The sequence below is a fragment of the Poromitra crassiceps genome (assembly GCF_964638095.1).
Source record: "Poromitra crassiceps genome assembly, chromosome: 2".
NCBI classification, from domain to species: Eukaryota; Metazoa; Chordata; class Actinopteri; order Beryciformes; family Melamphaidae; genus Poromitra; species Poromitra crassiceps.
In genome coordinates, this window is record NC_139624.1 from 7,238,769 (window position 1) to 7,252,533 (window position 13,765).

The 13,765-nt window shown below is 40.1% G+C and overlaps 1 protein-coding gene across 1 annotated transcript in view; it reads left to right on the forward strand.

The window, feature by feature from the left end:
* The window catches only part of pik3cg (phosphatidylinositol-4,5-bisphosphate 3-kinase, catalytic subunit gamma), an 84,294-nt gene that overhangs the window by 37,910 nt on the left and 32,619 nt on the right, over window positions 1–13,765 (forward strand). The gene's annotated exons all lie outside the window — the stretch shown is intronic.

A 13,765-nucleotide genomic window follows, 5' to 3' on the forward strand; every position in this document is an offset into this window, starting at 1 on the left:
ATTCTATCCTATCCTATCCTATTCTATTCTATTCTATCCTATCCTATTCTATTCTATTCTATTCTATTCTATTCTATCCTATCCTATCCTATTCTATTCTATCCTATTCTATTCTATTCTATTCTATTCTATTCTATTCTATCCTATCCTATCCTATTCTATTCTATTCTATCCTATTCTATTCTATTCTATTCTATTCTATTCTATTCTATTCTATCCTATTCTATTCTATTCTATTCTATTCTATCCTATTCTATTCTATTCTATTCTATTCTATCCTATTCTATTCTATTCTATTCTATTCTATTCTATTCTATCCTATTCTATTCTATTCTATTCTATCCTATTCTATTCTATTCTATTCTATTCTATTCTATTCTATTCTATCCTATTCTATTCTATTCTATTCTATTCTATCCTATTCTATTCTATTCTATTCTATTCTATTCTATTCTATTCTATTCTATCCTATCCTATTCTATTCTATTCTATTCTATTCTATCCTATCCTATTCTATTCTATTCTATTCTATCCTATTCTATTCTATTCTATTCTATTCTATTCTATCCTATCCTATCCTATCCTATTCTATTCTATCCTATCCTATCCTATCCTATTCTATTCTATTCTATTCTATTCTATTCTATTCTATCCTATCCTATTCTATTCTATTCTATTCTATCCTATCCTATTCTATTCTATTCTATCCTATTCTATTCTATCCTATTCTATTCTATCCTATTCTATTCTATTCTATTCTATCCTATTCTATTCTATCCTATTCTATTCTATTCTATTCTATTCTATTCTATTCTATCCTATCCTATCCTATTCTATTCTATTCTATCCTATTCTATTCTATCCTATTCTATTCTATCCTATTCTATTCTATTCTATTCTATCCTATTCTATTCTATTCTATCCTATCCTATCCTATTCTATTCTATCCTATTCTATTCTATCCTATTCTATTCTATCCTATTCTATTCTATTCTATTCTATCCTATTCTATTCTATCCTATTCTATTCTATCCTATTCTATTCTATTCTATTCTATTCTATTCTATCCTATCCTATCCTATCCTATTCTATCCTATCCTATCCTATTCTATTCTATTCTATTCTATCCTATCCTATTCTATTCTATCCTATCCTATTCTATCCTATTCTATTCTATCCTATTCTATTCTATCCTATTCTATTCTATTCTATTCTATCCTATTCTATCCTATCCTATCCTATTCTATTCTATTCTATTCTATCCTATTCTATTCTATCCTATTCTATTCTATCCTATTCTATTCTATTCTATTCTATCCTATTCTATTCTATTCTATCCTATTCTATCCTATTCTATTCTATCCTATTCTATTCTATTCTATTCTATTCTATTCTATTCTATCCTATCCTATCCTATTCTATTCTATCCTATTCTATTCTATCCTATTCTATTCTATCCTATTCTATTCTATCCTATTCTATTCTATTCTATTCTATTCTATCCTATTCTATCCTATTCTATTCTATTCTATTCTATTCTATTCTATCCTATTCTATTCTATCCTATCCTATCCTATCCTATTCTATTCTATTCTATCCTATTCTATCCTATCCTATTCTATTCTATCCTATCCTATCCTATCCTATTCTATTCTATTCTATCCTATTCTATTCTATTCTATCCTATTCTATTCTATTCTATCCTATCCTATCCTATCCTATTCTATTCTATTCTATCCTATTCTATTCTATCCTATCCTATCCTATCCTATTCTATTCTATTCTATCCTATCCTATCCTATCCTATTCTATTCTATCCTATCCTATCCTATCCTATTCTATCCTATCCTATCCTATTCTATTCTATTCTATCCTATTCTATTCTATCCTATTCTATTCTATTCTATCCTATTCTATTCTATCCTATTCTATTCTATCCTATCCTATTCTATTCTATCCTATTCTATTCTATCCTATCCTATCCTATCCTATTCTATCCTATCCTATCCTATTCTATTCTATTCTATCCTATTCTATTCTATCCTATTCTATTCTATTCTATCCTATTCTATCCTATTCTATCCTATCCTATTCTATTCTATCCTATCCTATCCTATTCTATTCTATCCTATTCTATTCTATTCTATCCTATTCTATCCTATTCTATCCTATCCTATCCTATTCTATCCTATCCTATCCTATTCTATTCTATTCTATCCTATTCTATTCTATCCTATTCTATTCTATTCTATTCTATCCTATTCTATCCTATTCTATTCTATTCTATCCTATTCTATTCTATCCTATCCTATCCTATTCTATCCTATTCTATCCTATCCTATCCTATTCTATTCTATTCTATCCTATTCTATTCTATCCTATTCTATTCTATTCTATCCTATTCTATTCTATCCTATTCTATTCTATCCTATTCTATTCTATTCTATTCTATTCTATTCTATCCTATTCTATTCTATCCTATTCTATTCTATCCTATTCTATTCTATTCTATCCTATCCTATTCTATTCTATTCTATCCTATCCTATCCTATTCTATTCTATTCTATCCTATTCTATCCTATCCTATCCTATTCTATCCTATTCTATTCTATTCTATCCTATTCTATCCTATCCTATCCTATCCTATTCTATTCTATTCTATCCTATTCTATCCTATCCTATTCTATTCTATCCTATCCTATCCTATCCTATTCTATTCTATTCTATCCTATTCTATCCTATCCTATTCTATCCTATCCTATTCTATTCTATCCTATCCTATCCTATCCTATTCTATTCTATTCTATCCTATTCTATTCTATTCTATTCTATTATATCCTATTCTATTCTATTCTATTCTATTCCATCCCACCCAAATCAGCCATTTTGTGTCTAAAGGGCAGGAAGTAAAACAGGTGTGAGCAAAACATTGATTAGAGCCCCGGGAGTCGGGACTGGACCCATTTAGGTGGGTTTAGATCAGGGGTGGGCAGAGGGCCACACTGACTTACATCAAGTAAGCGAAGGGCCACATATTGGACATCAGGCCTGCCAACACTCCTGATTTTCACGAGAGTCTCCCTATTTTTGAACCCTCTCTCCCGTTGTGATTGATCATTTCTCCTGTTAATCCCCTGATATAATATAATAATCTAATCTACTGTGATACAAATACAATGGCTGTAGCAGATGAGATTTATTAACATCATTCTGCCTTTTATTTAGTCTTTGGGGTTTGTTGTTTTTTCTTTTGAGGATGTTGAGGGCCGGATTGAGATGGTCCAGGCAGCGGCCATTTGGGTGCCCTAAGCGTACATTTTTTCATTGTGCCCCCACCCACTCCCTGCAAGAAGAATTCACAAATGCAATCTGTGTGTGTGTGTGTGTGTGTGTGTGTGTGTGTGTGTGTGTGTGTGTGTGTGTGTATTGAGAAATCTGGTAATAGTAATTATGCCTCCGCCGGCGATAGCCAGGCCGGAGGCATTATGGATCCGGGTTGTCCGTCCGTACGTCCGTACGATGTTTGTTAACACGATATCTAAGGAATGCCTTGACGGAATTTCATAAAATGAGCCTCAAACATCGACTTAGACTCAAGGATGATCTGATTAGATTTTGGTGGTCAAAGGTCAAAGGTTAAGGTCACTGTGACCTCTCAAACGCCATTTTCAAGCTTGTTAACGCGATATCTCAGGAATGCCTTGACGGAATTTAATCAAACTTGTCTCAAACATCGACTTGGACTCAAGGATGGACTGATTAGATTTTGGTGGTCAAAGGTCAAAGGTCAAGGTCACTGTGACCTCTCAAACACCATTTTCCAGCTTGTTAACAAGATATCTCACGAATGCCTTGACGGAATTTCATCAAATTTGCCTCAAACATTGACTTAGACTCAAGGATGATCTGATTAGATTTTGGTGGTCAAAGGTCAAAGGTCAAGGTCACTGTGACCTCTCAAACGCCATTTTCAAGCTTGTTAGCGCAACATCTCAGAAATGCCTTGACGGAGTTTCATCAATTTGCCTCAAACATCGCATCACTTGGGCGCAAGGATGAATGGATTACATTTTGGTGATCAAAGGTCAAGGTCACTGTGACCTCTCCAACGCCATTTTCAAGCTTGTTAACGCCATATCTCAGGAATGCCTTGACGGAATTTCATCAAATTTGCCTCAAACATTAACTTGGCCTCAAGGATGAACTGATTACATTTTGGTGGTCAAACTTCAAGGTCACTGTGACCTCACGAACGCCATTCCCAAGTTGGTTAACGCAATATCTCAAGAACGGCTTGATAGAATTTCTTCTGATTTGGCTCAAACATCGACTTGGACGCAAGGATGAACTAATTCCATTTTGGTTATCAAAGGTCAAGGTCACTGTGACCTCTCGAATGCCATTTTCAAGCTTGTTAACGCGATATCTCAGGAATGTCTTGATGGAATTTCATCAAATTTGCCTCAAACATTAACTTGGCCTCAAGGATGAACTGATTACATTTTGGTGGTCAAAGTTCAAGGTCACTGTGACTTCACACACCCAATTTCCAAGCTCTGTAACGCAACATCACAGGACCGCCTTGATGGAATTTCTTCCAATTTGCCTCAAATGACGATTTGGACTCAAGAATGAACTAATGGCGGAGGCATAAGTCCGCGTTGCGGTCGTTCTAGTTTCATTATGTTTTAGGCTACTTGAGATGCCTGAATTGTTTCATGTTACAAGCAGAGATGATTTATTTTGAAACTCCAAGAAGGAAGTATCTGCCCTATGCAGGAAAGTAGCTCAACTACAAAAATTGTATCTTGCAAGACTAAAAAGTCCGCTGTTTATCTCCCTTTCTGCTGCAGCATGTTGAAGAAATAAATGTTCAGTTTGAACAACACCCGTTCTGGTCATTATAGAGCAAGATGATGGCTTCCACTACACAACACTGTATTTACGTAGGCTACGTTACATATTTGCGGGAATGGGAGGAATCTCGCACTTGTACTGATGTCCAGCATGACTGGTGACTGAGGGAAAACGTGAGTTTGTTTACTGCGTCGCATGTAATTAACGAGGAGATCCTGCAACTTTCTTTTAAGGAGGCACCGTGGCCAGTTCAAAAATGCCAAACTGGCCGTGTGGAGAGTTAATTTTAGAAGGGGCATTACCACTGTCTGTTTGGAATACCACGGTCCGGTGGTATTCCTGCTCTGGATGATGATTCCCTAGGTGACACTTGGTGCCCTACACTCAGTGCGTTGTGTGCATGTAGGGAGCGGCGGCCCTGGGTCCAGGGTTCAGGTCTGGCTCTGGGTCCAGGGTTCAGGTCTGGCTCTGGGTCCAGGGTTCAGGTCTGGCCCTGTGGCCGCATTTTGCCCATGTGTGGTTTAGGTGGATCATGCATCCAAATTATGCACTTATTATGTTAGTAGTTAGTCGGCGTTACTTGAGTCGTTACTGTTACAGCCTGCCGCTCTAACATTAGACTATTTCTTATTTCTTATTAGAATCTTATTAGAATAATTATAATACAATACAAATTCAATTCATTGACATACCTTTTGAACAGGTTAACAGGTTACACAGGTACTAATCGAATGTCTTTCCAATTTATCAAGGAAGTTAAGACTGTAGTATCTTGAAGGGGGCGGTGATTTGACTTACTTGGGACTTGACTTGCCTTAACTAAGGACTGGACTTGACATAACCTGTGACTTGATTTGACTTGCCCAAAACAAAATGACTTGGGCCTTATTTGAGACTTGGACCAAATGACTTGGTCCCATGTCTGATCACAGTGATACGGTTTCTGCAGCTCTTGGCGAGAGGCAGCCTGACAGATCCATGCTGTGTGTTTATCATCTCTTCACAGTCTGTGGTCAGGTTTGCATGAGCGTTATGGAGCTATCAGCCCAGGCCAACAATACAATAGGCCCTTTGGTGTGACATGTTAATGAATGTCCCTCGGTCTGTCTGCCTTCACTGGATCCTGTATAGCTAGTGGAGACAAATATACATTTTGTGTCATTGAGGAAGTCAGTTGTAGTCGGAATTAGTCACAGTAGGTTTCAAAAGTTCAGTAAAAAAAAGATTAAATTCATCAAGACTGATAATTATTAGGGATGCACGATATTTATCAGACCGATAAGTTATTGGCTGATATTTGCTATTTTGCGTTATTTTGCAGACAAACCACTTGTTGTGATCAAACATCTCCGCATTCAAAGCACTTCATACTCATACCAAAGCTGGTGTAAACCATATAGAACCCCCCATGCTTTAAATGAAACATCCAGGGATTGTGTCTTTAACTCCAAAAACAACCCGCTAACGGCTAACCGTGCTAACCGAGAGCTAAGTCCCACTATAAACCAAACAGGGACTTTGGAGTTGAGCTATATGCAGCTGCTGGACAGAGCCATGATCTGTTTACCAATAATAAGGAAAACAAACATGCAAATTACATTAAAAAAACATCAGTAAACATCACATAGTGTATTTGCTTTAATCTGGTGGCAGCATTTTTCATTAAAATGTGAACCCTAACCCTAAACCATGCCTGCCCCATTCACTTCAATAGACCTGGCCCCAATGGAAAATTCAAACAGATCAGTAACATGACAATAAGAGTCTAATTACTATGCCTTTTGTCATTGTGTTTTATCTGCAGACTACTATATAAGCAGGCATAGGCTTTCGGTTCTATAAAAGCCTTTATTTATTTTTGTATTGACTATAATTGAGTGATACACTTTACTAAAACAATCATATCATATTATATCAGAAGAGTTCTTCGTTTTGTCGTCACAAGTGATGTCAGTCAGATTTGGTTAGGTCAGAGCTATGCAATATTAAATCATCCATCTTTGCTCACTACATCTGCCTTTTGTCTTCTTCTTTACCCCAGGTGTGCATAAAATACAGATTAAGAACTTAATTTGTTAAATACAAAAATGTGAAATAATTATTGGTTATCGTATCAGTTATCGTCCAGGAGAAGCAGATATTTATCGTTATCGTATCGGGTGAAAAAAATCCATATCGTGCATCAGTGGGGCAGATTAAGTCAATATTCCATAAGAATCTTTCACTTGGTGGTACAAGCACCAAATTTGGCACAAATGATGTCCAGGATGTACTTTCTAAGAAAAGTACGTTATCCAGCTGAAAATCCAAGATGGCCGCCAGTTTTCAACATGGCCGCCTCGTCAAATGCAAAAAAAAAAAATTGAAGTAGAACTTGAATGAACAGAAATGTGTTAATGATCCAAACATCAAAATGAATGTATTCTGACTAGAAGAACTCAATGGTGTCAATTGAATTCCAATATGGCCGCCAGTTTTCAAGATGACGGCTATTACGTGACTCAAAATTAGCATTTTCGGAAGCGGTCTGATCACAGATATTGCATTAAGTTGAAGGGCAACATCCATGATCATTCATTGAAATGCTGTGGTCAAGCTCTATTGGTTTGTAATTTTTTATAAGAGTGATGTCAAAGCACAACCAGGGCACACTGGTGACATCACTGCTGTGAGACTCAGCATGGGGTTCAGTGTCGGCTTGTAGTGTACTAGTAGTTGTAGTTTACTAACTGTTGTAGTGGTGTACTCACTGTAGTTTGTAGTATACTTTAGTGTCCCAAATGCTATCTAATAAGCCCCTGTACTATGCCCCTGAACTATGCTCGATGGCTCCCCATCCACCTCAGAGACATGGTTTCTTTGGAGCAAACTCATCCTCAGGTGTTCAATGAATTTCAGCTGGGAAAGTTTGTGGTCCACAAGACTCACAGGGAGTTCTCAGGCTTAGCCATTGACCAAGCTCACGAGCAGGCCAATGCAGTTGTTAAAGGTGATGGTGGTGCCATTGGAGTTACTGAGGATCCATCTGCACTGAGGCAGTGGATGGTGTCTGGCCCAGAAGTTAGCTAGTTAGTCAACCAGTATGAGTTGGCATCTCAGGTCAAAATAGCAAATGAAGATATCAGGCATCATGAGCAGACCAGTCAGTCTCAGAAGTCCTTCACTGACAAGGTCCAGAAGTTGTTTGGTGTGATGAAGGATCTGGGCAATCCTTTCCATGAAGAGTCCAAAGATCTGCTCACATTGGACACAAAAACCATCGCACATCCCAGTGCTGCTGAGCTTGTAAGAACTCACTTTGAGAAAGGTCAAGTTGCCTTCAGAGACTTTTTCAATGGTCTGGGTGATGAGGCTTCCTTCTATAGGCCCATTAAAAAGAACAAAGCTGACTTATTTCGCCAAGAGGCAGCTGCAGCTTCCAGTGACATGAAGAAGCAGGTATTCAAAGACGACTGTCGTCTGTTCTCGCAGCTCTTTATATCCTGCCAATCACGAGAGTGTGACCTGCTTGAGTTCTTTAAGCATGAGAATCAGTCTTTCCCTGCAGCACTGAGCGACACAGGGAAACTCCACTCTGGTCAGAAGTCTCAGCTTGCAAAAATTCTGGAAGCTACCATTTCTCCTCCTGACAAACAACCAGAATGTGATGCTATTATCATTGATGGTTCCTCTCTTGTGTATTCATTGTCTCCAAAGACATCAAAGACCTTTGAGGAATATGCTGTCCAAGATGTAGTTCCAAAGATCCAGACATACTCATCAAAGTATGAGCGAACAGACATAATTTTTGATGTCTACTGGACTTCAAGCCTGAAGGCTGAAACAAGGTCAAACAGAGGTAAGGGAGGTCGACGTAGAGTGACAACTGGAAAAGCTTCCTGCGAGACAGCGACAACAAGACTGAGCTCTTCAGGTTCCTAGCTGATAAGATAGTGGCCCTGTGTCCCGACAATGTCGTAGTTGTGACCAAAGGAGAGCAGGCTCTTTTAAACAAACCCATCAGCCGTGAAGGCTTAAGTCCTTGCAACCACGAAGAAGCTGACTCCAGAATCTTCACACATGCTCTTCATGCAGCCAAGCAACAGATGAAGTCTGTGTTGATTAAGGCATGCGACACAGATATTCTTGTTGTTGCAGTCAATGTTTTTGCGACTCTTCAGTATGCAGGCTTAGAAATGATTTGGGTAGAATTTGGCCAGGGTCAGTCCAGTAGGTGGTTGCCAATTCATGATATGGTGGTGAATCTTGGCCCAGAGAAATCCAGTGGCATGCTATTCTTTCACGCCTTCACTGGCTGTGATGTTGTGTCAGCTTTTCATGGTAAAGGCAAGAAAACTGCATGGCAAGCATGGGAGGTTTGCCCTGAAGTGAGCCCTGTCTTCAAAAAGCTCAGTCAATACCCACCTATCATAGAAGATGCAGACCTCAACATCCTTGAGAAGTTTGTTATCACCATGTATGACAAGCACAGCACTACAGGCAAGGTTGATGAGGCAAGACTGGACTTGTTTGCTCAGAAGCAAAGGTGTCATGATGCCATTCCACCGACAAGCGCATCCCTCGTTCAGCATGTGAAACGGTCTGCCTTCCAAGCTGCCTGCATATGGGGCCAGGCAACAGTGTGCAAAATGCAAACTGAAAGCCCTGCCAACTGGGGCTGGCAAAAAGATGGTGAGGTCTGGCAAGTTCTCTGGACAACCCTTCCACCCATTGTTCAGACTTGTGAGCAGTTGACAAAATGCGGCTATCGCTTCGGCCTGAAGTGTACACAGTTGTGTGCCTGCAACTGTGAGGACTAAAAGAATAGAACAGCCATGATGACCAGCAATGTTTGAGTTGGTTATTTGTATTATTTTTTTTAAGTTATGTTGATTCAAGTTCTGAATCGTAAAACATGCAGCCTATGCTTTGACACATTTTCTGTGTTTTCATACCGTTATCTAAAAATGAAAAAATAAAATAAAAAAGATATATATATACAAAAAAATAAAATAAAAATAACATTGGGGGAGACAAAGACAGCCTCTATGTGGCCTCCCCTACAAGTAGCTTACAGGTCCAAAAGCCGAAAGTGAAACTAATGTCGTTAACGCATCTTTTAGAAAAATGCTCAATCATTCTGGTTATTTGGTGGCCATTTTGAAAAAAATACATCTACATCTTCTAGCAATATGAAATATGAAATGCAATATGCACAGTTTACTGTCCTACCACATGTCTCTACATTGGGTGGTCACGTACCTAGACATCACATCAGAAACATCACCAAGAGAGTGTTTTTTCGTTTAATTCCCATTGTATCATCATAATATTCAATAATTTTGATTTTCTAAATGCAGAATTGGATTTCTCATACTCAAAAACATATATTTCGATGTATAGGCCATCAAAATAGGATTATTCAATCAAAATATAGTTCAAACACTGTTTAAAACCACTTCGAATGGTGGCCATCTTGAAAAATGGTGGCCATTTTGTTTTTTCAAGTGGATAACGTACTTTTCTGAGAGAGTAGGTTCCGAAGCACTTGTGTGCCAAATTTGGTGCTTGTACCACCAAGTGAAAGATTGTTTCAGCAATCTGCTCCACTCTCTCTCTCTCTATCTCTCTCTCTCTCTCTCTCTCTCTCTATCTCTATCTCTCTCTCTCTCTCTCTCTCCCCTCCCTCTTTCTCTCTCCTCTCTCTCTCTCTCCCCTCCCTCTTTCTCTCTCCTCTCTCTCTCTCTTTCTCTCTCCTCTCTCTCTCTCTCTCTCTCTCTCTCTCTCTCCCCTCCCTCTCTCTCTCTCTTTCTCTCTCCTCTCTCTCTCTCTCTCTCCCTCCCTCCCTCCCTCCCTGCCTCCCTCTCTGGCTCCCTCTCTCTCTCTCTCTCTCTCTCTATCTCTCTCTCTCTCCCCTCCCTCTTTCTCTCTCCTCTCTCTCTCTCTCCCCTCCCTCTTTCTCTCTCCTCTCTCTCTCTCTTTCTCTCTCCTCTCTCTCTCTCTCTCTCTCTCTCTCTCCCCTCCCTCCCTCTCTCTCTCTCTCTCTCTCTCTCTCCCCTCCCTCTTTCTCTCTCCTCTCTCTCTCTCTCTCTCTCTCTCTCTCCCCTCCCTCTCTCTCTCTCTCTCTCTCTCTGTCTCTCCCCTCCCTCTTTCTCTCTCCTCTCTCTCTCTCTCTGTCTCTCTCAAATTCGTATCTGCTTTATTGGCATGACAGAAAGTGTGTGTGAGTTGGCTGTGCTTCAACTCAAACACAATAAACTGTGTGACTGCACTTCCTACATTGCTACAGTGCAGTGTGTGTGTGTATGTGTGTGTGTGTGTGTGTGTGTGTGTGTGTGTGTGTGTGTGTGTGTGTGTGTGTGTGTGTGTGTGTGTGTGTGTGTGTGTGTGTGTGTGTGTGTCAGGGAAAACCTCGTGTGCTTTTCAGGAACTAAACAAACAGCCGTGTTTCACATTCATTTCTCTGTTCCTCCACTGAGGTGTGACAGGATCAGGCCGTGTGTCCACACAGCATGTTGTTTCTTCAGGTCAGGTCAGAATGCTTTGGAAATCATATCCAGGGCGCTTCCAACATGCACAGCACAGACACAACGTTTATTTGTTGTTGCCAAGTTGAACTTCTCTCTGCTTGAGGCGCCCAGAGCGCTCCGGCCAAAAACACTAGCCGCTGAGAGCGCTTAAACGCCAGGTGCGGCAACAGCAGTGTTCCTAGCGCGTCCTCACCATCGAGAATGAATTGCAGAAAGGCGCTGGCAGCTCAATTAAACGCTTCTTGTCGACACTAAAGGCCCAATTATACTCCATTTTCATACGAAAATAAATGCGTCCGTTTCAAATGGTTGAATCGTTACTTCCTTTCACGTTGGTATCAGCAATACATCCACCAGTGGGCAGTAGAGAGTCAAATGTGTGAGTGTGTGTGTGGTTCTGCTGCGTTTCATGCGTATCCATCCGTAAGCTTTCAGAGGACAGAAATACGCACAAAATGAACGCAGAGTACGGCCAGAAGACTCCGTCCATCTCCGTCTTTAACGTAGAGGATAATTAGGCCTTTATGAGACCGTGCTGCAGGGATGGGCATGCGGCCCCCGTCCTCACTCAGGGCGGCTCTCGGGTCAATTTCCTTTATTATTATCATTATTGTTATTATTATTATTGTTAGTAGTAGTATTACTGTAGTATTTGTTTGTTTATTTATTTATTGATTGATTGATTGATTGATTGATTGATTGTGGGGGTTAGGGGAAAACACAGAAAGCATGTCACATACCTGCCAACAGTCTCCCTATTTTTAACCCTTTCTGCCGCTGTGCTCCTTATTGGTAATTTGTCCCGTTAATCTCCTGATTTCATCATGATACAACTCAAATGGCTGTTAGCTGTTAGCCGTTAGCAGTTAGCTGTTAGCTGTTAGCAGTTAGCTGTTAGCTGTTAGCAGGCTTCGTTTTAAAGCCAGTTAAAGCCAACACCTCCAAATGTTCCAGTTTCTTTTAGTGTAATTAATTACAGGTATTGTTTTTTACATAGGGTTATCTCAGCTACCATAGGCCTATCAAACAAATGATCAAATCTACTGTCTGCAACTGCATTACAATTGATGGCAAAAGGGTAGCCTACTGAAAATTTCTGACCATTTGTTGATGAATACAGAAAGCATGAAGAGGCTACTTAATATTTAACTTGCTCCTGAAACCTGGAACCTCTTATCCTTCACAAATGCATCGCATTGGATTGAAGGACTTTGTCACACTTTGCAAAGTCATCCTGTGGGCTGGACTGGACCCTCTGGCGGGCCGGTTCTGGTCCCCGGGCCGCATGCTTCACACCCCTGACCTAAGACATCCATTCGTACCAACCATGTCACGCTAGCTTGTCGAGAAGGGGGCTAAATAGCACTCCAAAATTAGGCAAAATTTTGGCAAGGGAAAAACTGGCATGGCCATTTTCAAAGGGGTTCCTTGACCTCTTAACTCAAAATATGTGAATGAGAATGTGTTCTATGGGTGCCCACGAGTCTCCCCTTTACAGATAAGATAGCCTTTTTGGATAGGGTATAGCCCAACCCTTACTATAGGGTATAGCCCAACCCTTACTATAGGGTATAGCCCAACCCTTACTATAGGGTATAGCCCAACCCTTACTATAGGGTATAGCCCAACCCTTACTATAGGGTATAGCCCAACCCTTACTATAGGGTATAGCCCAACCCTTACTATAGGGTATAGCCCAACCCTTACTATAGGGTATAGCCCAACCCTTACTATAGGGTATAGCCCAACCCTTACTATAGGGTATAGCCCAACCCTTACTATAGGGTATAGCCCAACCCTTACTATAGGGTATAGCCCAACCCTTACTACCTAAATGCATTTGAATATGAAAAATATACATGTTGTTATAATAAACTTTGATGACCAGTATGTCGTCCTTTTCATCAAATTAGTAGCTATCATCAGCTGTAAATGGGAGCTGGGACTCTGTTTGTTTCTCTCTTTCTCTGTCCCACTGTGATTTTCCCACTGTGATTATCCCACTGTGATGTCATAAATCCCACTGTGACATAATGTGTGATGTCATAAATCCCAGTGATGTCATGAATCCCACTGTGACATCATCAGTGATGTCATAAATCTGACATCATCAGTGATGCTGGTCTTATTGGCCACACAGCAAGGCCGCGCAGTGGCTGAGCTGCAGCGGCGGCGAGCTGCAGGACAGGTGAGCCCGGGCGAGCCTAGGAATCAAACACGCGTGGCGCGCGAGATCCCTAGTTGGGTAAATGAGTGATGGTGTTACAGTAGGCTACTGGTGGAAGTGCACCGTCACAATCTGGCCCTCTGGTAGTGAGGAGTTTTATTTTGTGGCTCTCTCTATCATCAAAGTTGCCCATTGTTAATTTGAAGTTAAACATGGAAGTCCCTGTGCCTAC